This window comes from Arachis stenosperma, chromosome 10 (assembly GCF_014773155.1).
Source record: "Arachis stenosperma cultivar V10309 chromosome 10, arast.V10309.gnm1.PFL2, whole genome shotgun sequence".
Taxonomy (NCBI): domain Eukaryota; kingdom Viridiplantae; phylum Streptophyta; class Magnoliopsida; order Fabales; family Fabaceae; genus Arachis; species Arachis stenosperma.
In genome coordinates this window covers 46,860,589-46,882,808 of record NC_080386.1, presented here as the reverse complement: position 1 = coordinate 46,882,808, position 22,220 = coordinate 46,860,589, and the positions used below count along the sequence as shown (strand labels likewise).

The window sequence follows — 22,220 nt, the reverse complement described above, 5'->3', positions numbered from 1 at the left end:
TTGGTGCTTAGTAAAGTTTGGAGGAAAAGTGCGGCTAACTAGATAATTAGCGACAGGTGCATACCAAGGGACTACCTTAGATACTGCTTGTAAGTTATCAAATGGAAAATTATCAGCTATAGGAGTGGAGTCATCTTTAATGTACTCATGGCGACTCAAGTGGTCTGCCACTAGATTCTGGTTACCACTCCTATTCTTTATTTCTAAATCAAATTCTTGTAGTAGTTGTATCCAACGTATAAGCTTTGGCTTGGATTCCTTTTTAGCTAATAAATACTTCAGAGCTGTGTGGTCTGAATACACTACTACCTTAGCACCAAGTAAATAGGCTCGAAATTTATCCAGAGCAAAAACAATAGCAAGAAGCTTTTTCTCCGTAGTAGTGTAGTTAGATTGAGCAGTGTCTAAAGTCTTAGACGCATAAGCAATGACAAAAGGATCTTTACCTTCATGTTGAGCCAGCGCTGCTCCTACTGCATGGTTGGAAGCATCGCACATGATTTCAAATGGCTGGCTCCAGTCAGGTCCTCTCACAATTGGAGCTTGAGTCAGGGCGGTCTTCAGCTTATCAAACGCTTGTTTGCGATCCTCGTTGAACTCGAACTCGACATCTTTCTGTAGTAACCTGGATAGGGGAAGTGCTACCTTAATAAAGTCCTTAATGAATCTTCGGTAAAAACCTGCATGGCCAAGGAACGAACGGACTTCCCTCACAGAGGAGGGGTAAGGCAAACTAGAAATAACATCCACCTTTGCCGGATCTACAGAAATGCCAGTATTAGACACAACATGTCCTAGTACAATTCCTTGTCTTACCATAAAATGACATTTTTCAAAATTCAATACAAGGTTTGTACTGACACATATATCTAGTACTCTAGATAAACTATCCAAGCAAAGACTAAAGGAATCACCATAAACGCTAAAATCATCCATAAAACCCTCCATACAGTCCTCAAGAAGGTCAGAGAAAAGACTCATCATGCACCCTTGGAAAGTAGCTGGTGCATTGCACAAGCCAAAGGGCATTCACTTATAGGCATAAGTCCCAAAAGGACATGTAAAAGTAGTCTTTTCCTGATCTTTAGGGGCTATATGAATCTGGAAATAGCCTGTGTAACCATCTAAAAAGCAATAATGTGATTTACCTGACAGGCGATCCAACATTTGATCAATGAATGGAAAAGGGTAGTGATCCTTACGAATGGCTTGGTTGAGACACCTGTAATCAATGCAGACCCTCCAGGCGTTCTGTACTCTGGTTGCTATGAGTTTTCCATGCTCATTCTTCACTGTAGTGACTCTAGACTTCTTGGGCACCACTTGTACTGGGCTCACCCATTCACTGTCTCAGATGAGGTAGATAATATCTGCCTCTAGTAGTCTGGTCACTTCCTTCTTGACAACCTCTAAGATAGTGGGGTTCAGTATTCTTTGGGGTTAACGAACGGGTCTTGCTCCTTCTTCTAAAAATATTCTGTGCTCACAAACTTGAGGGTCAATGCCTAATATGTCTGCCAAACTCCACCCAATTGCTTTCTTGTGCCTCCTCAGCACACTAAGTAACTGATCTTCCTATTGAGAAGTGAGGTTTCGTGCAATGATAACTGGAAACTTCTGCTTGTCCTCGAGGTAAGCATATTTAACGTGTGAAGGGAGGGGTTTCAATTCTAACTTCTGTTCATGGTCAGGCTCTAGATTGTCTGGAGCTGGTGGCAGTGGTAGAGTACTTTCATTGTCCTCAGAATTCCCCACACTCGGACCTTGTCCTATGTACTTCTCTTCAAACTCCTCCTGGTGAACTTCAGCTACGGTTTCATCTATGATGTCACACTGGAGGATAGAATGATCTTTTGGAGGGTGCTTCATAACTCCATTCAGATTGAAGCTTACTACTCGGCCGTCTATTTCAAAAGAGTATGTTCCTGCAAAAGCATCTAATTTGAACTTCGAGGTCTTCAAGAAAGGTCTTCCGAGTAGGATTGATGATGGCTTCTCTGAGTCATTTTGGGGCATCTCTAGGATGTAAAAATCAATGGGGAAAGTGAGACCTTTAATACCCACTAATACATCTTCAGCAACTCCAGCCACTATAATAATACTTTTATCTGCTAACACAAAATGAGCTGCCGACCTTTTTAAGGGAGGGAGCCTCAAAACATCATATACAGACAAAGGAATTATACTAACACATGCTCCTAAATCACACATGCAGTCAGAAAATATCACACCTCCAATGGTACAGTTAACCATGCATAGGTCTGGGTCACTACATTTTTCAGGTATATTTCCCATTAAAGCATATATAGAACTACCTAAAGGAATAGTTTCTAATTCATTAATTTTGTCTTTATGTATTGGTGGACGAAATTGTGATCCATGCTCTTTGTACTTGTATGAAATTTAATAATTGGCTCTATTTGAATTCACAACTCCGTTCAACTAACCAGCAAGTGTACTGGGTCGTCCAAGTAATAAACCTTACGTGAGTAAGGGTCGATCCCACAGAGATTGTTGGTATGAAGCAAGCTATAGTTACCTTGTAAATCTCAGTTAGGCAGATTTAATGGTTATGGGTTTCGAAAATTAATAATAAATAGAAAATAAAAAGGGATAGAAATACTTATGTAAATCAATAGTGGGAATTTCAGATAGGCGTATGGAGATGCTGTGCTCCTCTTGAAACTCTACTTCACTACTCACTCTTCCAGTCCTTCTTACTCCTTTCCATGGCAAGCTATATGTAGGGCATCACCATCATCAATGGCTACTTTCAATCCTCTCGGGAAAATGGTCCTATGCGCTGTCACTGCACGGCTAATCGTCTAGAGGCATCACCCTTGTTGATAGCTACATCCCATCCTCTCAGTGAAAATGGTCCAAATGCTCTGTCACAGCACGGCTAATCATCTGTCGGTTCTCAATCAGGTTGGAATAGAATCCATTGATTCTTTTGCGTTTGTCATCACGCCCAGCCTTCAGGAGTTTGAAGCTCGTCACAATCATTCAATACCGGAATCCTACTCGGAATACCACAGACAAGGTTAGACTTTCCGGATCCCCATGAATGCCGCCATCTATCTAGCTTATACCACGAAGATTCTGTTGGAGAATCTAAGAGATATGCGCCCGGCCTAAGGTAGAACGGAAGTGGTTGTCAGTCACGCGCATTCATAGGTGAGAATGATGATGAGTGTCACGGATCATCACATTCATCAAAGTGTTGTGCAACGTATATCTTGGAATAAGAATAAAAGAGAATTGAATAGAAAGTAATAATAATTGTATTGAAACCTGAGGTACAGCAGAGCTCCACACCCTTAATCTATGGTGTGCAAAAACTCCACCGTTGAGAATACATAAGTGAAAGGTTCAGGCATGGCCGAATGGCCAGCCCCCATGATCTGAGAACTAATCGTCCCAAGATGTCTAGTACACTAGTAAAAAGTCCTATTTATAATAAACTAGCTACTAGGGTTTACATGAGTAAGTAATTGATGCATAAATCCACTTCCGGGGCCCACTTGGTGTATGTTTGGGCTAAGCTTGGTCTATCCACGAGCTGAGGCTTTTATTGGAGTTGAACTCCAAGTTATAACGTGTTTTGGGCGTTCAACTCCGGATCATGACGTGTTTCTGGCGTTTAACTCCAGACAGCATCATGTACTTGGCGTTCAACGCCAAGTTACGTCGTCAATTTCCGAATAAAGTATGGACTATTATATATTGCTGGAAAGCTCTGGATGTCTAATTTCCAACGCCATTGAGAGCGCGCCAATTGAAGTTCTGTAGCTCCAGAAAATCCATTTCGAGTGCAGGGAGGTCAGATTCCAACAGCATGAGCAGTCCTTTTGTCAGCCTTTTTCAGAGTTTTGCTCAAGTCCCTCAATTTCAGCCAGAAATTACCTGAAATCACAGAAAAACACACAAACTCATAGTAAAGTCTAGAAATGTGAATTTAACATAAAAACTAATGAAAACATCCCTAAAAGTAGCTTAAACTTACTAAAAACTACCTAAAAACAATGCCAAAAAGCGTATAAATTATCCGCTCATCACAACACCAAACTTAAATTGTTGCTTGTCCCCAAGCAACTGAAAATCAATTAGGATAAAAAGAAGAGAATATACTATAAATTTCAAAATATCAATGAATATTAATTCTAATTAGATGAGTGGGACTTGTAGCCTTTTGCTTCTGAACAGTTTTGGCATCTCACTTTTTCCTTTGAAGTTTAGAATGGTTAGCTTCTCTAGGAACTTAGAATTTCGGATAGTGTTATTGACTTTCCTAGTTAAGCATGTTGATTCTTGAACACATCTACTTATGAGTCTTGGCCGTGGCCCTAAGCATTTTGTTTTCCAGTATTACCACCGGATACATAAATGCCACAGACACATAACTGGGTGAACCTTTTCAGATTGTGACTCAGCTTTGCTAGAGTCCCCAGTTAGAGGTGTCCAGAGCTCTTAAGCACACTCTTTTTGCTTTGGATCACGACTTTAACCACTTAGTCTCAAGCTTTTCACTTGGACCTTCATGACACAAGCACATGGTTAGGGACAACTTGATTTAGCCGCTTAGGCCGGGATTTTATTTCCTTGGGCCCTCCTATCCATTGATGCTCAAAGCCTTGGATCCTTTTTACCCTTGCCTTTTGGTTTTAAGGGCTATTGGCTTTTTCTGCTTGCTTTTTCTTTTTCTTTCTTTTTTTTTCGCCCAAAATTTTTTTTTTCGCAAGCTTTTTACTTTTCACTGCTTTTTCTTGCTTCAAGAATCAATTTCATGATTTTTCAGATCATCAATAACATTTCTCTTTGTTCATCATTCTTTCAAGAGCCAATAATTTCAACATTCATAAACAACAAGATCAAAAATATGTACTGTTCAAGCATTCATTCAGAAAACAAAAAGTATTGTCACCACATCAGTATAATTAAACTAAATTCAAGGATAAATTCGAAATTCATGTACTTCTTGTTCTTTTGAATTAAAACATATTTCATTTAAGAGAGGTGAAGGATTAATGGATTTTATTCATATCTTTAAGACATGGTTACTACATACTAATGATCATGAATTAGAGACACAAAACATAGATAAACACAACATTAAAAACCGAAAACAGAAAGAAATAAAGAACAAGGAATGAATCCACCTTTAGTGGCGTCTTCTTCTTGAAGGTCCAATGATGTTCTTAAGCTCTTCTATGTCCCTTCCTTGCCTTTGTTGCTTCTCCCTCATTGCTCTTTGATCTTCTCTTATTTCATGGAGAATGATGGAGTGCTCATGATGTTCCACCCTTAATTGTTCCACATTGTGGCTCAAATCTTCTAAGGAAGTGTTGAGTTGTTCCCAATAGTTGTTGGGAGGAAAGTGCATCCCTTGAGGCATCTCAGGGATTTCTTGATGATGAGCTTCCTCATGCATCTCTTGAGAACTGTGAAGGGTCTCTCTTGCTTGGTCCATCCTTTTCTTGGTGATGGGCTTATCCTCTTCAATGAGGATGTCTCCTTCTATGATAACTCCAGCTGAGTAACATAGATGGCAAATAAGGTGAGGAAAAGCTAGCCTTGCCATGATGGAGGGCTTTTCGGCTATTTGGTAGAATTCATTGGAAATGACTTCATAAACTTCTACTTCCTCTCCAATCATGATGATATGAATCATGATGGCCCGATCCACAGTAACTTCGGATTGGTTGCTAGTGGGAATGATGGAGCGTTGAATGAACTCCAACCATCCTCTAGCCACAGGCTTGAGGTCCAGTCTTCTTAGTTGGACTGGCTTGCCTTTGGAGTCTCTCTTCCATTGAGCTCCTTCTACACATATGTCCCTTAGGACTTGGTCCAACCTTTGATTAAAGTTGACCCTTCTAGTGTAGGGGCGTTCATCTCCTTGCATCATGGGTAAGTGGAACGCCAACCTCACATTTTCCGGACTAAAATCTAAGTATTTCCCCCGAACCATTGTGAGATAATTCTTTGGACTCGGGTTCATACTTTGATCATGATTCCTAGTGATCCATGCATTGGCATAGAACTCTTGAACCATTAAGATTCTGACTTGTTGCATGGGGTTGGTTAGGACTTCCCAACCTCTTCTTCGGATTTCATGTCGGATCTCCGGATACTCATTTTTCTTGAGCTTGAAAGGGATCTCAGGGATCACCTTCTTCTTTGCCACAACATCATAGAAGTGGTCTTGATGGCTTTTGGAGATGAATCTTTCTATCTCCCATGACTCGGAGGTGGAAGCTTTAGTCTTCCCTTTTCCTTTTCTAGAGGATTCTCCGGCCTTAGGTGCCATTGATGGTAATGGAAAAACAAAAAAAGCTTATGCTTTTACCACACCAAACTTAAAATATTGCTCGTACTCGAGCAAGAGAAGAAAGAAGAGAAGAAGAAGAAGAAGAGAATATGGTAGAGAGGGAGAGATGTAGGTTCGGCCAAGGTGAAGAAGAGGGGGTTGTGTTGTGTGAAAATGAAGGAGAATGGAAGGGTATATATAGGGAGAGGGGGGAGGGTGTGGTCGGCCATTTAGGGTGGGAATGGGTGGGAAATTGGTCTTGAATTTTTGAAGGTAGGTGGGGTTTATGGGGAAGAGTGGATGGATGTGAGTGGTGAAGGGGGTGCTTGGGAAGAGGAATTGAGGTGATTGGTGAAGAGTGTTGGGAAGTGTGACATGGGGAATACAAATCACAAAAATAGGATTAGGAGGTAAGGTGGGAATATAGTAGGTGGGGATCCTGTGGGGTCCACAGATCCTGAGGTGATCCTGTGGGGTCCACAGATCCTGAGGTGTCAAGGAATTCCATCCCTGCACCAAATAGGCATGTAAAATGCCTTTGCACACCATTCTAGCGTTTAAACGCCGTGTGGTGCACATTCTGGGCATTCAACGCCCATGTAAAGCATGTTTATGGCGTTGAACACCAGTTTCATGCTTGTTACTGGCGTTCAGCGCCAGTTTTTCTTCTTTAGGCACATTCCTGGCGTTCAGCGCCAGAATGTTGCTTGTTTCTGGCGTTCAGCGCCAGAATGATGCTCTGTTCTGGCGTTGAACGCCGGCCAGATGCATCTTACTGGCGTTGAACGCCAGCCTGTGCTTCCTCCAGGGTGTGAATTTTTTTCTTCTGCTATTTTTGATTCTGTTTTTAATTTTTATGATTTTTTCGTGACTCCACATGATCATGTACCTAATAAAAAATAAAATAACAATAAAATAAAATAAAATAAAAATTAGATAAATAAAATTGGGTTGCCTCCTAACAAGCGCTTCTTTAATGTCAATAGCTTGACAGAGTCTCTCATGGAGCCACAAGGTGATCAGGTCAATGTTGTATAGTCCGAACACCAAACTTAGAGTTTGGATATGGGGTCTTGACACCAAACTTAGAGTTTGGTTGTGGCCTCCCAACACCAAACTTAGAGTTTGACTGTGGGGGCTCCTCTTGACTCTGAACTGAGAGAAGCTCTTCATGCTTACTCTCTTCTATCACAGAGGTATGGCCATGTGCCTTAAACACAAGGTAGTCCCCATTCAATTGAAGGACTAATTCACCTCTGTTGACATCTATCATAGCTCCTGCTGTGGCTAGGAAAGGTCTTCTAAGGATGATGCAATCATCCTCTTTCTTCTTAGTGTCTAAGATTATGAAATCAGCAGGGATGTAAAGGCCTTCAACCTTTACTAGCACGTCTTCCACTATTCCATAAGCTTGTCTCAATGACTTGTCTGCCAATTGTAATGAGAACAAGGCAGGTTGTACCTCAATGATCCCCAGCTTCTCCATTACAGAGAGTGGCATAAGATTTATCCCTGACCCCAGATCACACAGAGCTTTTGCAAAGGTCATGGTGCCTATGGTATAAGGTATCAAAAACTTGCCAGGATCTTATTTCTTTTGAGGTAAAATTTGCTGAATCCAGGTATCCAGTTTACTAATGAGTAAGGGAGGTTCACTTTCCCCAGTCTCATTACCAAACAACTTGGCATTCAGCTTCATGATAGCTCCTAAATATTGAGCAACCTGCTCTCCAGTTACATCTTCATCCTCTTCTGAAGAAGAATAGTTTTCAGAGCTCATGAATGGCAGAAGGAGATTTAATGGAATCTCTATGGTCTCTATATGAGTCTCAGATTCCTTTGGATCTTTAATAGGAAACTCCTTCTTGCTTGAGGGACGTCCCAGGAGGTCTTCCTCACTAGGATTTGCGTCCTCCTCCTCCCTTGTGCATTCGGCCACATTGATTATATCAATGGCCTTGCACTCTCCTTTTGGATTCTCTTCTGTATTGCTTGGGAGAATACTGGGAGGAGTTTCAATGACTTTCTTACTCAGCTGGCCCACTTGTGCCTCCAGATTTCTAATGGAGGATCTTGTTTCACTCATGAAACTGAAAGTGGCCTTTGACAGATCAGAGACTAGATTGGCTAAATTAGAAGTGTTTTGTTCAGAATTCTCTGTCTGTTGCTGAGAAGATGATGGATATGGCTTGCTATTGCTCAGCCTATTGCGTCCACCATTGTTAAAGCCTTGTTGAGGCTTTTGTTGATCCTTCCATGAGAAATTTGGATGATTTCTCCATGATGAGGTATAGGTGTTTCCATAAGGTTCACCCATGTAATTAACCTCTGCCATGGCAGGGTTCTCAGGATCATAAGCTTCTTAAGAAGCTGCCACTCTAGTACTGTTGGATGCATGTTGCCATCCATTCAGATTTTGAGAGATCATGTTGACCTGTTGAGTCAATACTTTGTTCTGAGCCAATATGGCATTCAGAGCATCAATTTCAAGAACTCCTTTCTTCTGAGGTATCCCATTATTTACGGAATTCCTCTCAGAAGTGTACATGAATTGGTTATTTGCAACCATGTCAATGAGCTCTTGAGCCTCTTCAGGCGTTTTCTTTAGGTGAATAGATCCACCTGCAGAATGGTCCAATGACATTTTCGAAAATTCAGATAGACCATAATAGAATATATTTAATATGGTCCATTCTGAAAACATGTCAGATGGACATCTTTTGGTCAGCTGCTTGTATCTTTCCCAAGCTTCATAGAGGGATTCACCATCTTTTTGTTTGAAGGTTTGAACATCAACTCTCAGCTTGCTCAACTTTTGAGGAGGAAAGAATTTATCCAAGAAGGTTGTGACCAGCTTATCCCAAGAGTCCAGGCTATCCTTAGGTTGTGAATCCAACCATATTCTAGCTCTGTCTCTTACAGCAAAAGGGAAAAGCATGAGTCTGTAGACTTCAGGATTAACTCCATTCGTCTTTACAGTCTCACAGATCTGCAAGAACTCAGTTAAAAACTGATAAGGATCTTCAGATGGAAGTCCATAAAACTTGCAGTTTTGTTGCATTAAGGCAACTAGATGAGGTTTCAGCTCAAAATTATTGGCTCCAATGGCAGGAATGGAGATGCTTCTTCCATCAAATTTGGACGTTGGCTTTGTGAAGTCACCAGGCATTCTCCTTGCATTATTATTATTTTCAGCTGCCATCTCCTTCTCTTGTTCGAAATTTTCTGAAAGGTTACTTCTGGATTGTTGTAACTTAGCTTCTCTTAATTTCCTCTTCAAAGTCCTTTCAGGTTCTGGATCTATTTCAACAAGAGTGCCTTTTTCCCTGTTCCTGCTCATATGAAAGAGAAGAAACAAGAAAAGAAAGAGGAATCCTCTATGTCATAGTATAGAGATTCCTTTATGTTAGTAGAAAAAGAAGGGGGTAGAAGAATGAAGAAGAATGGATTCGGATTTTTAGATGAAGAGAAGTGAAGAGAAGTGTTAGTAAATAATTAATTAAATAAAATAAGAAAAGAGAGGGAGAATTTTCGAAAATAATTTTGAAAAAGGGGTTAGTAATTTTCGAAAATTAAAGATAAGATAAGATTAAAATTAAAATTTAGAACAAAAAGAATTTTTTGAAAAAGAGGTGAGATATTTTCGAAAATTAGAGAGGAAAAAGTAGTTAGGTGGTTTTGAAAAAGATAAGAAACAAACAAAAAGTTAGTTAGTTGATTGAAAAAGATTTGAAATCAAATTTTAAAAAGATAAGAAGATAAGAAGATAAGAAGTTAGATAAGATATTTTGAAATCCAATTTTGAAAAAGATAAAATTTTGAGAAGGATAAGATAAAAAGATAAGATAAAAATTTTAGTAAAAAGATATTTTGAAAAAGATTTAATTTTTAAAATGACTTAACTAACAAGAAACTACAAGATAAGATTCTAGAATTTAATGATTGAACCTTTCTTAACAAGAAAGTAACAAACTTCAAATTTTTGAATCAATCACATTAATTGTTAGCATATTTTCGAAAATATGATATAAAGATAAGAAAAAGATTTTGAAAAAAATAATTTTTAAATTTTTCGAAAATAGGAAAAAAAATGGAAAAGATATGATTTTTGAAAAAGATTTTGAAAAGATAAGATTTTTTAAAATTGAAAATTTGACTTGACTTGTAAGAAACAACTAATTTTAAAAATTTTTGACTAAGTCAACTCAAATTTTCGAAAATTTGGAGGGAAATAAGGAAAAGATATTTTTTTGATTTTTGAATTTTTTTTTATGATGAGAGAGAAAAACACAAAAATGACCCAAAACATGAAAATTTTGGATCAAAACACAAGATGCATGCAAGAACACTATGAATGTCAAGATGAACACCAAGAACACTTTGACGATCATGATGAACATCAAGAACATAATTTTGAAAAATTTTTGATGCAAAGAAAACATGCAAGACACCAAACTTAGAAATCTTTAACGCTTGGAAAATATGAATGCAAAGATGCACATGAAAAACAAGAAAAGACACAAAACAAGAAAATATCAAGATCAAACAAGAAGACTTACCAAGAACAACTTGAAGATCATGAAGAACACTATGAATGCATGGAATTTTCGAAAAATACAATAAAAAAATTTTAAAGCATGCAATTGACACCAAACTTAAAAATTGACTCAAGACTCAAACAAGAAACACAAAATATTTTTGATTTTTATGGTTTTCTAATATTTTTTTATTTTTATTAATTTTTTCAAAAACAAAGTTAGGAAAAACGAAAAATAAAAGAAAAATTTTGAAAAAGATTTTTGAAAAGAAAATTACCTAATCTGAGCAACAAGATGAACCGTCAGTTGTCCATACTCGAACAATCCCCGGCAACGGCGCCAAAAACTTGGTGGACGAAATTGTGATCCATGCTCTTTGTACTTGTATGAAATTTAATAATTGGCTCTATTTGAATTCACAACTCCGTTCAACTAACCAGCAAGTGTACTGGGTCGTCCAAGTAATAAACCTTACGTGAGTAAGGGTCGATCCCACAGAGATTGTTGGTATAAAGCAAGCTATAGTCACCTTGTAAATCTCAGTTAGGCAGATTTAATGGTTATGGGTTTCGAAAATTAATAATAAATAGAAAATAAAAAGGGATAGAAATACTTATGTAAATCAATAGTGGGAATTTCAGATAGCCGTATGGAGATGCTGTGCTCCTCTTGAAACTCTACTTCACTACTCACTCTTCCAGTCCTTCTTACTCCTTTCCATGGCAAGCTGTATGTAGGGCATCACCATCATCAATGGCTACTTTCAATCCTCTCGGGAAAATGGTCCTATGCGCTGTCACTGCACGGCTAATCGTCTGGAGGCATCACCCTTGTTGATAGCTACATCCCATCCTCTCAGTGAAAATGGTCCAAATGCTCTGTCACAGCACGGCTAATCATCTGTCGGTTCTCAATCAGGTTGGAATAGAATCCATTGATTCTTTTGCGTTTGTCATCACGCCCAGCCTTCAGGAGTTTGAAGCTCGTCACAGTCATTCAATACCGGAATCCTACTCGGAATACCACAGACAAGGTTAGACTTTCCGGATTGCCGGGATCCTACTCGGAATACCACAGACAAGGTTAAACTTTCTGAATCCCCATGAATGCCGCCATCTATCTAGCTTATACCACGAAGATTCTGTTGGGGAATCTAAGAGATATGCGCCCGGCCTAAGGTAGAACGGAAGTGGTTGTCAGTCACGCGCGTTCATAGGTGAGAATGATGATGAGTGTCACGGATCATCACATTCATCAAAGTGTTGTGCAACGTATATCTTGGAATAAGAATAAAAGAGAATTGAATAGAAAGTAATAATAATTGTATTGAAACCTGAGGTACAGCAGAGCTCCACACCCTTAATCTATGGTGTGCAAAAACTCCACCGTTGAGAATACATAAGTGAAAGGTTCAGGCATGGCCGAATGGCCAGCCCCCATGATCTGAGAACTAATCGTCCCAAGATGTCTAGTACACTAGTAAAAAGTCCTATTTATAATAAACTAGCTACTAGGGTTTACATGAGTAAGTAATTGATGCATAAATCCACTTCCGGGGCCCACTTGGTGTATGTTTGGGCTAAGCTTGGTCTATCCACGAGCTGAGGCTTTTATTGGAGTTGAACTCCAAGTTATAACGTGTTTTGGGCGTTCAACTCCGGATTATGACGTGTTTCTGGCGTTTAACTCCAGACAGCATCATGTACTTGGCGTTCAACGCCAAGTTACGTCGTTAATTTCCGAATAAAGTATGGACTATTATATATTGCTGGAAAGCTCTGGATGTCTACTTTCCAACGCCGTTGAGAGCTCGCCAATCGGAGTTCTGTAGCTCCAGAAAATACATTTCGAGTGCAGGGAGGTCAGATTCCAACAGCATCAGCAGTCCTTTTGTCAGCCTTTTTCAGTGTTTTGCTCAAATCCCTCAATTTCAGCCAGAAATTACCTGAAATCACAGAAAAAAACACAAACTCATAGTAAAGTCCAGAAATGTGAATTTAACATAAAAACTAATGAAAACATCCCTAAAAGTAGCTTAAACTTACTAAAAACTACCTAAAAACAATGCCAAAAAGCGTATAAATTATCCACTCATCATGTATGCATTAATCCTTTAGAAACTTTGCGTATTTAGGTACCTGTTGGATAACATCAAAAAAGGGAACAGTTACCTCAACCTTTTTGAATATTTCTACCATTTTAGGATCAGGTTCCAACTGCTTCCTGTGCTTCCTTGCAAGTTGTGGAAATGGAATAGGAATGGCATTCTTTACAATGTCTGCGCCCTTTGGTGCTTCTTCCTGTGATTTAGCGTCTTCTTCTTCAGCCATGTCCTGTATACCCTTTTCTTCCTCAACATCTTCTATTTCCACTACCTCTTCAGCTGAGGCGTGTTCAGGTGGGTTTGGCTCTTCCTGATTCCTCTCTTGCAATGTGGTTCTAGACCTTAGGGTGATGGCATTAATGCCACCCTTTGGATTGGGTAATGGTTGAGAGGGGAGTCCACCAGAGCTTGAGAATTGGTTGTTGGAGTTGTTCAGTGATCCAATCTGTGAGACAAGGGCTTGCAAAGTAGAATTCAAACCATTTAGAGTAGAAGTAAGGTTGTTTTCCATGGCCTGTTGTCTCTGATCAATATATTGTAGTAACTCATCATTAGGAGATGAAGAGGGATAAGTGATTTGAGAGGTCTGCTGAGATGCTTGAGGCTGTCTTAGATGAGGTGTTCTGTAGGCCTGATTCTGATTCTGCTGCCTGAAGTTGTTATTGTTATTCCACCTCTGATTTCCATTGTTATCTCTGCCTCCTCTGTTATGATTGTCCCTCCAACCCTGGTTAGAATTATCTCTCCAGCCTTGGTTGGAGTTATCCTGCCATCCATGGTTATAGCTGCCACCTTGATTGTACCCTTGATTGGGGCGGTCATAGAAGTTATGAGTGGCTGCTACAGTGTGGTCTTCCGGTTGGAGTTGCGGACACTCATCAGTATAATGACTGTAATCTGCACAGATTCTGTATACTCTTTGTGGAACCAACTGCTGGCTGTGCTGTGGTGAGAAGGCTAAACTTGCTGAGCCTGTTGTTGACTTAGCTGCATTTGCTTCAGCAAGTTAGTCATTTCACATAAGCTCTGAGCTATAGCAGCAGTCTCTTTGTTAGTGGATACCTCTGCAACAGCTCTTTACTGACTTTATTTCTGCCTGTGATTCCTGGTAGATTCAGCTAAGTCGTTGATCAATTGCCATGCTTCTTCTGTAGTCTTGTACTTTTTCATAGACCCATTGCTAGCACCTTCCAATGTGGTCCTATCTTGAGATTTTATGCCCTGTGTAAAGTAGCCGAGCAACACTATCTTGTCAATCATATGGTGGGGACATGCTTCTAGAAGATTATTGAAGCGTTCCAAGTATTCATAGAGAGTTTCAGATTCATCCTGAACGATCATGGACATGTTTTTCCTCAGTTTATCGGCAACCTCAGCTGGGAAAAATTTCTCCAAAGATTTTCGTCTAAGCATATCCCAATTGGAAACAGTTGTTTCGGGTTGAGTGTAGTACCACTCTCTTGCCTTTCCCTCAAGAAAGAATGGGAAGGATTTTAACAGAATGGAAGTTTCATCAGTGCCATCACGCTTAACAGTAGAACAAGCAGTCTAAAAATCCCTAAGATGCTTGATAGGCTCTTGAGCAGGTAAGCCATGAAACTTGGGCATCAAGTTGAGTAGCAAAGACTTTATTTTGAAATCTATAGCCACTGCTGGGTGGTGTGCCTGGAATGGTTGTAGTGTAAAATCAGGGGCTCCTTCCTCCTGGATAGTGACTCTCCTAGGTGCTGCCATGTCACCTGCACGTAAATCGACTGGATCAGTAGAGAGGGAGCTTGTTTCTTCCTTAGATGACGTTTCAGGTTCATCCTCAGAGAGGACTAGCCGACGCCGAGCTTGCCTTATATGTGAAATAGTTCTTTCAATCTCAGGGTCAAATACTGGCAAGCTTGGATCAGGAAGTGAACGCATCATTTAACGAAAGAAATGTACTGCTCATAGTAACAAAATAAAAAGAAAAATTGCACTTAAATAAATGCCAATCAATAAATTAGCACACTGTTGCAACTCCCCGGTAACGGTGCCAAAAATTGACGTGGTGGAAATTAGCGAGTTAAAAAATTATTAATAGAAATACGTTGCAAGTACAGTCCTTAACCAGCCAAAAATCCGCTTATCAATTTAGAAGGGTTATCACAATATTGAAATTAAAACACTGGGAGTATGAATCCCAGGTCGTCTCCCAATGAGTTGCAGAAAGATGTGCTATTTTATCAATCAGGTGTTTTCAAAAATGGTTGAGTTGATAAACATGAAATTAATTTAGAGAATTTAATTAATTTTAAATAAAAGCCTTGATTGGGAGTAGATTAGTTGGAAGCCCAATTCTTGTTGAAGTACTCTCAAGATTAATTAATAATTGAAAGTTGCTCTGCTTAGTTATCCCTTACTAGGTAAAGGAAAGTCAAGCAAGTTGAAAAGTTGTTTCTAGTCACAAGTCCTAATCCTCTCCCTTGGGAAGGACTAGTGTCAATGATTAGAGGGTAACCCAACAACAAATCCAATTATAATTTCTCTCTTGAGTGATTCAACTCAAGGTTTCCTCTCAATCATCTCCCAATCAAGTTATGGAACTACTCACTCATCATAATTATAAACTTCACAAAATCAATAGGGAAAATAAAATAAGACATAATAAATAATAATGAAAGGGATTAATTGAAAATAAAAATAGTCTATATTAGTAACTTGTGAAAATAATCCAATGTCAACTCTGGAGGAATTAAGAACATGGAAGAATAAATGAAAAGTAAATAACAAACTATAGTGACTATTACCGGAGGTAGACTCTTCTCAAAAGCTAAAGCCAAAATTTTCAAAATCCTAATTATGAATGTTCAAGTGAGTAAACCTAGGGGAGGAGTAAATTCAGATCTAAAAACTAAAAATTATGCGAAATGAATGTTGTTCTCTGTCTCTGCATGTTCTCTGGCTCTAATCTATGTTTCTGGGCCGAAAACTGGGTTGAAATCCGGCCCAGAAACTCTGCCAGCGACTTCTGAAATTCTGCAGATTGCGCACGTTACGCGGCCGCGTCGTTTATGCGTTCGCGTCACTCCGTGTTTCTCGTACCACGCGTGCGCGTCGTCCACGCATTCGCGTCGTTCATGCGCTTCCAATCCGCACGGTTGCGTCAGGCACGCGAGTGCGTCACTGTGATTTCTTCTATTTCGCGCGGTCGCGTCAGGCATGCGACCACGTGACTTTTCGCTGGTTATCTCCTCAATTCTTTGTGTTCCTTCCATTTTTGCATGCTTCCTTTCCATCCTTTAAGCTATTCCTGCCTTGTAATTCCTAAAATCACTTAACACACATATCAAGGCATCTAATGGTAATAAGAGAGGATTAAATAAAAGAAAATAAAAGCCAAAGAAGCATGTTTTCAATCATAGAATATTTTTAGGAAGGAATTTTAATTACATGCAAATCATATGAATAAGTGGGCAAAGACTTGATAAAACCACACAATTAAACACAATATGAATCATAAAATAGTGGTTTATCAATGGGTTCAGAGACGTGTGCGTGCACATAGCTTCTTGTGCGTCCGCACAGGAGCCCAAGCAAAGCGTGTAGATCATTTCGAGCACGTCACGCATCCAACCAAACATCGCCTAGTGTGCGTGCGCACAGCTACTTGTGCGTATGCACAGGATGAGATTTTCGTAAAGTGTGCGAATGCACACGCTTATGCGTCCGCATAGGTGTCCGCACATGACTTCATTAAAAATGCACGTGACTCATGACTTGAGGGCTTGGGAGGCCCATTTCTGAAGTCTCTTAGCTCATATTAGAGGGGGAATGAAAGACACAACATAGGATATCATTAGGATAGTTTTAGGAGTAGTAGTGGAGGTTTTTTAGTTTTAGTTTTTCTCTAAGTTTTTCATTATCTCTACTAGGGTTTCTATTATGGTTTTACATTCAAGTGCCATTTCCATTTTTGATCTTGGATTTTGCTAATCTCATTGTAGGTATTCTCTTGTTATTACGCTTCATAGTTACATTGTCATTAGTCTTTTTTCTAATTCAAGTTATAGTTCAATTTCACTTCTCTTTTGCAATTTCAATTTCTTGTTGATGAATTTGATGTTTGATGTTTATTCTATGCTTTCTTGTGTTACTCTTATTGATTGATGTCAATTGTTACTTTTAATTTCAAGTCTCTTCTTATTTTCCTCATGTTCAAGCTTTTTGCACACCAAGTGTTTGACAAAATGTCAAACATGGTTTTAGGTTAAATTTTTGCCTCTTGGCTTGGGTAAGTGAGCAATTGGGTTCCTAGAGTTGGAATGTCCAACATTTAGTGTCAATTCTTGGATCGTTAATTGTTCTTGTTCCCACTAACGCTAATTTGTTGCTAAAGTAATTAGCAAGCAATTTAGGATTTGTGGGTTAAGAACACTTATGATCATTTAACTTAACTTCCGATGTGAGGATTAATCAAGTGAGATTAATCCATCATAATTGTCATAGTTGTAGTTTCAACAAGGAAGGGACCCCTAGTTGGTTGTCACCAGCGGTGGGCTGACGACGACGGCGGTGGCCGGCGGCAGACTGGCAGCAGCGCTGGGCAGAGAAGAGAGGGAGATGGTAGCTTGGGAGAAAAGAAGAAAGAAAGAATGCTGCCACTCAATAGGGCAGGTTGCCCGTTATTGCCCAAAACACGACCTGTGCGGAAGCACAGGGGGCCGTGCGGACGCACCGAAGCGAAAATTAAGAAGGGTGCGAACGCTGCGACCAGAGAGGCTGCAAGAGAGCGTGCGGGCACACAAAGGTGTGCGCGCGCAGAGAAGGGCTCTCTCACTTTTTTTTTGAAATATGTGGACAAAAACAAGTGTGCGTGCGCATATAGGTCCGTGCGCACGCACAGAAGACAAGATTGAGGGGTTGTTCACATGCATAAGCTATTCCCTCGTTCCCACCAGTGGGGCTGTCAATTGGTGTGCGGACGCACACGTCTGTGTGGCCACACAGGAGAAGCATAAAAGGGGACCTATGCGTATGAACGCAACTGTGTACACGCACATATGAGAGAAAAGGGAGCAGCGCGCACACATAGGCTGCGATAGCACTGCGACCAGAGAGCATGCCAGGGCATGTGCGGACGCACAGGCTTGTGCGTCCGCACAGATGGCGAAAAACACAGTTCTGTGCACATGCACAGATGCCCTATTTCAAAATTTTCTTTTCTCTTCAAAACTAAGGTTCCCAACCTTATCATAACAACATACCAACCCCAAATCATTCAAACAAGCACTAAATCATAGTCCACAAGTAATTCTAACCTATACAACTCAAAATTATCCAAATAAATCTAAGCTAAGCATTATATCATAAGGAAACAAATAGTTCAAAAAAACTATAAACAAGAGATAGAGTTAGAAAAAATGTCACCATGGTGGGGTGTCTCCCACCAAGCACTTTGGTTTAAAGTCCTAAGTTGGACTTGCATGGCTTCATTGGTCATTTAGAACCTTCCCCAAGGAGGAAAATCTCCAACTCCTTGGCTTGTTTTGGTTGAGTATGATCCTTTGAATTTGACTTCTTGGCGCTATCATCTTTTCCTTGCTCCTTGTCATCTTCAATCACTTTTTCTTCAACTATGTCGCACCCAAAACTAGAATAAGCTTCAAGGATTAGCTTGTTCGATTCCTCCAAAGTGAACTTGAGTAACTTGCCATCCGACTCAAAAGAATAGACTCCCGAGTGTGCATCTAGCCTGAAATGGGCTGTCTTCAAGAATGGTCTTCCAAGGAGTATTGATGATGGCTTGGTTGAGTCAATGGGAGGGGTCTCCAAAATGTGAAAATCAACTGGAAAGAGCAATCCTTGAATATTGACTATGACATTCTCTGCAATCCCCGCAACTGACACAATACTCTTGTCGGCTAACACAAATTTCGCCCCAAACCTCTTTAATGGAGATAAGTTCAATCTTTCATAGATGGGGAGTGGCATGATGCTCACACACGCCCCAAACCACACATACAGTCCAAGAACTTAATCCCACCAATCAAACAAGTCACCAAATATGGTCTAAGATCATTGCATTTTTTGGGAAGTAAAGACGAGATAGAATCATCTACCGGCTTTTTGTTGAGGTTGCCAAGCTTGTCTTTGTGAGTGCACACATCCTTGAGGAACTTGGCATATTTAGGCACTTATTGAATGGCTTGAAAGAGAGGGACGGTAACTTCAACTTTTTCAAAAACTTCCACCAAATTGGGGTCAAGATCTTCTTGCTTCTTTGTTTTCTTGGCCAAAGTTGGGAATGGAATGGGCAAGGGCTCTTCAAGCAAGGTCTTTCTCTTTGGCTCCTTGACCTTCGGCGGTTCTTCCTTACTCTTATCAACATTTTCATCTTCACCCTTCATCACCTCCACTTCATCTTCTACCTCCTCATTGTTTGTCTCCTCACTCAACTTTGAAGGTATAGCCACGTTCTTATCCAACTTAGTACCACTTCTAAGAGTAATGGCATTTATGCTTCCTTTAGGATTGGGTTGAGGTTGTGAAGGCAAACTACTTGAGGTTGAAGTTTGTTGGGTGCCTTTTGTAGTTTGAGGAGGGAAGGTTAAACGGGTAAGGGCTTTGGCTATTGTATCCAAATAAACATCTTGTTTCTTATGGAACTCTCTTTGTTCTTGCATGAAGGTGTGAATTGTGTCGTTCATGTGGGATTGATTGGAAGGAGGGGCTTGGTTAACTTGAGAATGATTAGATCTACTATTTGGATGTTGATACTTCACTTGAGGTTGAGGTTGTGAGGGTTGCTGGTAGGGTTATTGGTATTGTGGTTGACCTTGTGGGTGTTGATGGTAGTAGACTTGAGCTTTTTGGTTAGGTTGAGCTTGGGCAGCTTGGTTCCACCTCTAGTTTGAGTTATCTTTCCACCCTTGGTTTTGATTACCTCTTTGTGGGTAAGATCCTTGGTTGTAGTTGGGTCTTTGCGGGTAAGGGTTAGCAACCGCCAATGCAGTGTCCTCTTGGATTTGAGGGCACTCATCGGTGTAATGAGTATTGCAAGCACAAACACCACATATCCTTGATGGTCCTTCTATCCTCTAAGGTTGGGGTTGAGCATTTATCAACGCTTGAGGGATTTGTTGCCCTTGGGTGATTTGCCTCAACAAAATTGTCATCTCACCGAGGGTCTTAGTCAAAATTGCATCTCCGGAGGGAGAAACCTCACTCAAGGCTTTTGGTTGTGGGCTCCTTGCCCTTGAGTGTTGAGTTGAGTCCGCTAGGTCCGATATAAATTCCCAAACTTCTATAGCGGTCTTGTTCTTGGTCAATGACCCTCCGCTCGCAGCATCTAGGAGAAGCTTGTCTTGGTGGTGCATTCCTTGACAGAAATAACTTATCAGAACCAACTCATCAATCCGATGGTGAGGGCAAGCCTCCAGCAACTTCTTAAATCTCTTCCAATATTCATACAAAGTCTCCTTATCTCGTTGCACAATGCAAGAGATCTCTCTTCGCAGCTTGTCTGTTTTCTGAGGAGGGTAAAACTTTTCCAAGAATTCTTTTTGCAACAAGTCCCATGTGGATCTAATTTCCCCCGGCTGAGTATAAAACCATTCCTTTGCTTTTCCCTCTAAAGAGAAAGGGAAAATGAAGACCAATACCGCGGCTTCATCCGCTCCATGTCTTCTTGCAGTTGCACAAGCAACTTGGAAATCCTTAAGGTACTTCAGAGGATCTTCCCCAGGCAATCCATTATACTTGGGGAGCAAGTTGATTGTGCTAGACTTAAGCTTAAGATTCAGATCCAAGGCCGGATACAAAATCAGAAGTGGTTGCAAAGCAAGATCGGGAGCTCCGGCTTCCTTCAAAGTGATCCTTCGCAGTGGGTCCGCCATGATGAATACAAAGATGAATACAAAGTCTCCTCGTTGATTGGAGAATGATGGTCACGGATTGGTGGTGATAGTAAATGGGAATAATCCTCAAGGGAGCCTGATTCACTATTCACAAAAGCTAGCCCGCGCCGAAGTTGCCTTATACGAGTTAAAGTTCTTTCAATTTCTGGATCAAAAGTGGCCAAGCTCGGGTCTGCAAGTGACTGTGTCATTCAATTGAGGAGGCAATGAAAGCATGCAATTATGAAAAGGAAAACAGAAGTAGGCAAATAACCAAAAACTAACTTAGCAATCTACAACTACTAAGAAAAACTAAAGAGGAAAGTAGTATCTACAATTAATGCCAAGTAGCAAACAAAAAAAATCAACTATTTACACTATTCACATATTTACACAACCAAAATCATGGCGCTCATTGTACTTAAAGTGAATTCGCCGACAACGGCACCAAAATTTGACGGAGACGACCAATCGCATACGTTTGGATTTTCACACTAAAAGAGGATAAACGTTGCAAGTATAGACCAATCCCAACAATCGGCCGCCGATCAAATTGAAATTTCACAAGATGTGACACAACTCAAAACCAATTTGTTGTCAATTAAAAACTCACAATAGAGTGAGGTCGAACCCCACAGTGATTGATTGGTTGAGCAACTTTAATTAGAGGAGTGTTCTAGTTGAACTGAGCATAAGTTGGAATAAGAATTGCAAAAATTTAATTAGCGGGAAAGTAAATAACAGGAATGTAAATCGCGGAATGTAAATGGCAGAAATTAAATTGCAGAAAGTAAATTGCAAGAAATTAAATAGGGATTGGGGCAATGAGCATCAAAGTAAATAGCAGAATTTAAAGAGAATGGGTAAGATTAGAAGTGGGGAAGTTCATTGGGCTTAGGAGATGTTGCATTCTCCGGAACAAGTTCATCTTCATCTCTTCCTCAATCAACGCATTTATTGACATTCTTGGAAATCTTAAGTGATTGGATCCTAATGTCTTGGCAATTCATCTCTCTAAGCTTGAACAATTGCCCAACGTCTTGATTTAATTGCTCATGGGAAGAGATGAAGTATGATCACTGATTATACCACATGTTTTTCTAGATCAAAGTATTGGTAGCATTATATGTCACTGTATCCATCCAACCCCCAACCCAGTCCAACATGAGAAAGCATTTCTAGCATGATTTTCTCATTCTTCTTTCAAGGTTCAGAGGATATCCAAGTATGAACAGCTTCTCTGTCAAGACAACTGTTCAATTGAATTAAGATCAAAAGCGTCCTAGCAAAATCAAGAGAAAAGAAAGAAGAAGAAGATGAAAACTCTTATTGATCCATTGAATTACAACAGAGCTCCTTAACCTAATGAAAAGGGGTTTAGTTTTTCATAGCTCTGCGAATGG

General features: G+C 40.1%; 2 non-coding genes across 2 annotated transcripts; both read left to right on the top strand.

Annotated features, from left to right (window-relative positions):
- The first annotated feature begins 9,012 nt into the window (after positions 1-9,012).
- LOC130958741 (small nucleolar RNA R71) lies at positions 9,013-9,116 on the top strand. The gene has a single exon (XR_009077847.1). It is a non-coding gene; the product is annotated as a small nucleolar RNA R71 (small nucleolar RNA).
- An 11,219-nt stretch (positions 9,117-20,335) lies between these two features.
- Positions 20,336-20,442, top strand: LOC130958583 (small nucleolar RNA R71). Its single transcript, XR_009077696.1, has one exon. It is a non-coding gene; the product is annotated as a small nucleolar RNA R71 (small nucleolar RNA).
- The last annotated feature ends 1,778 nt before the right edge of the window (positions 20,443-22,220 follow it).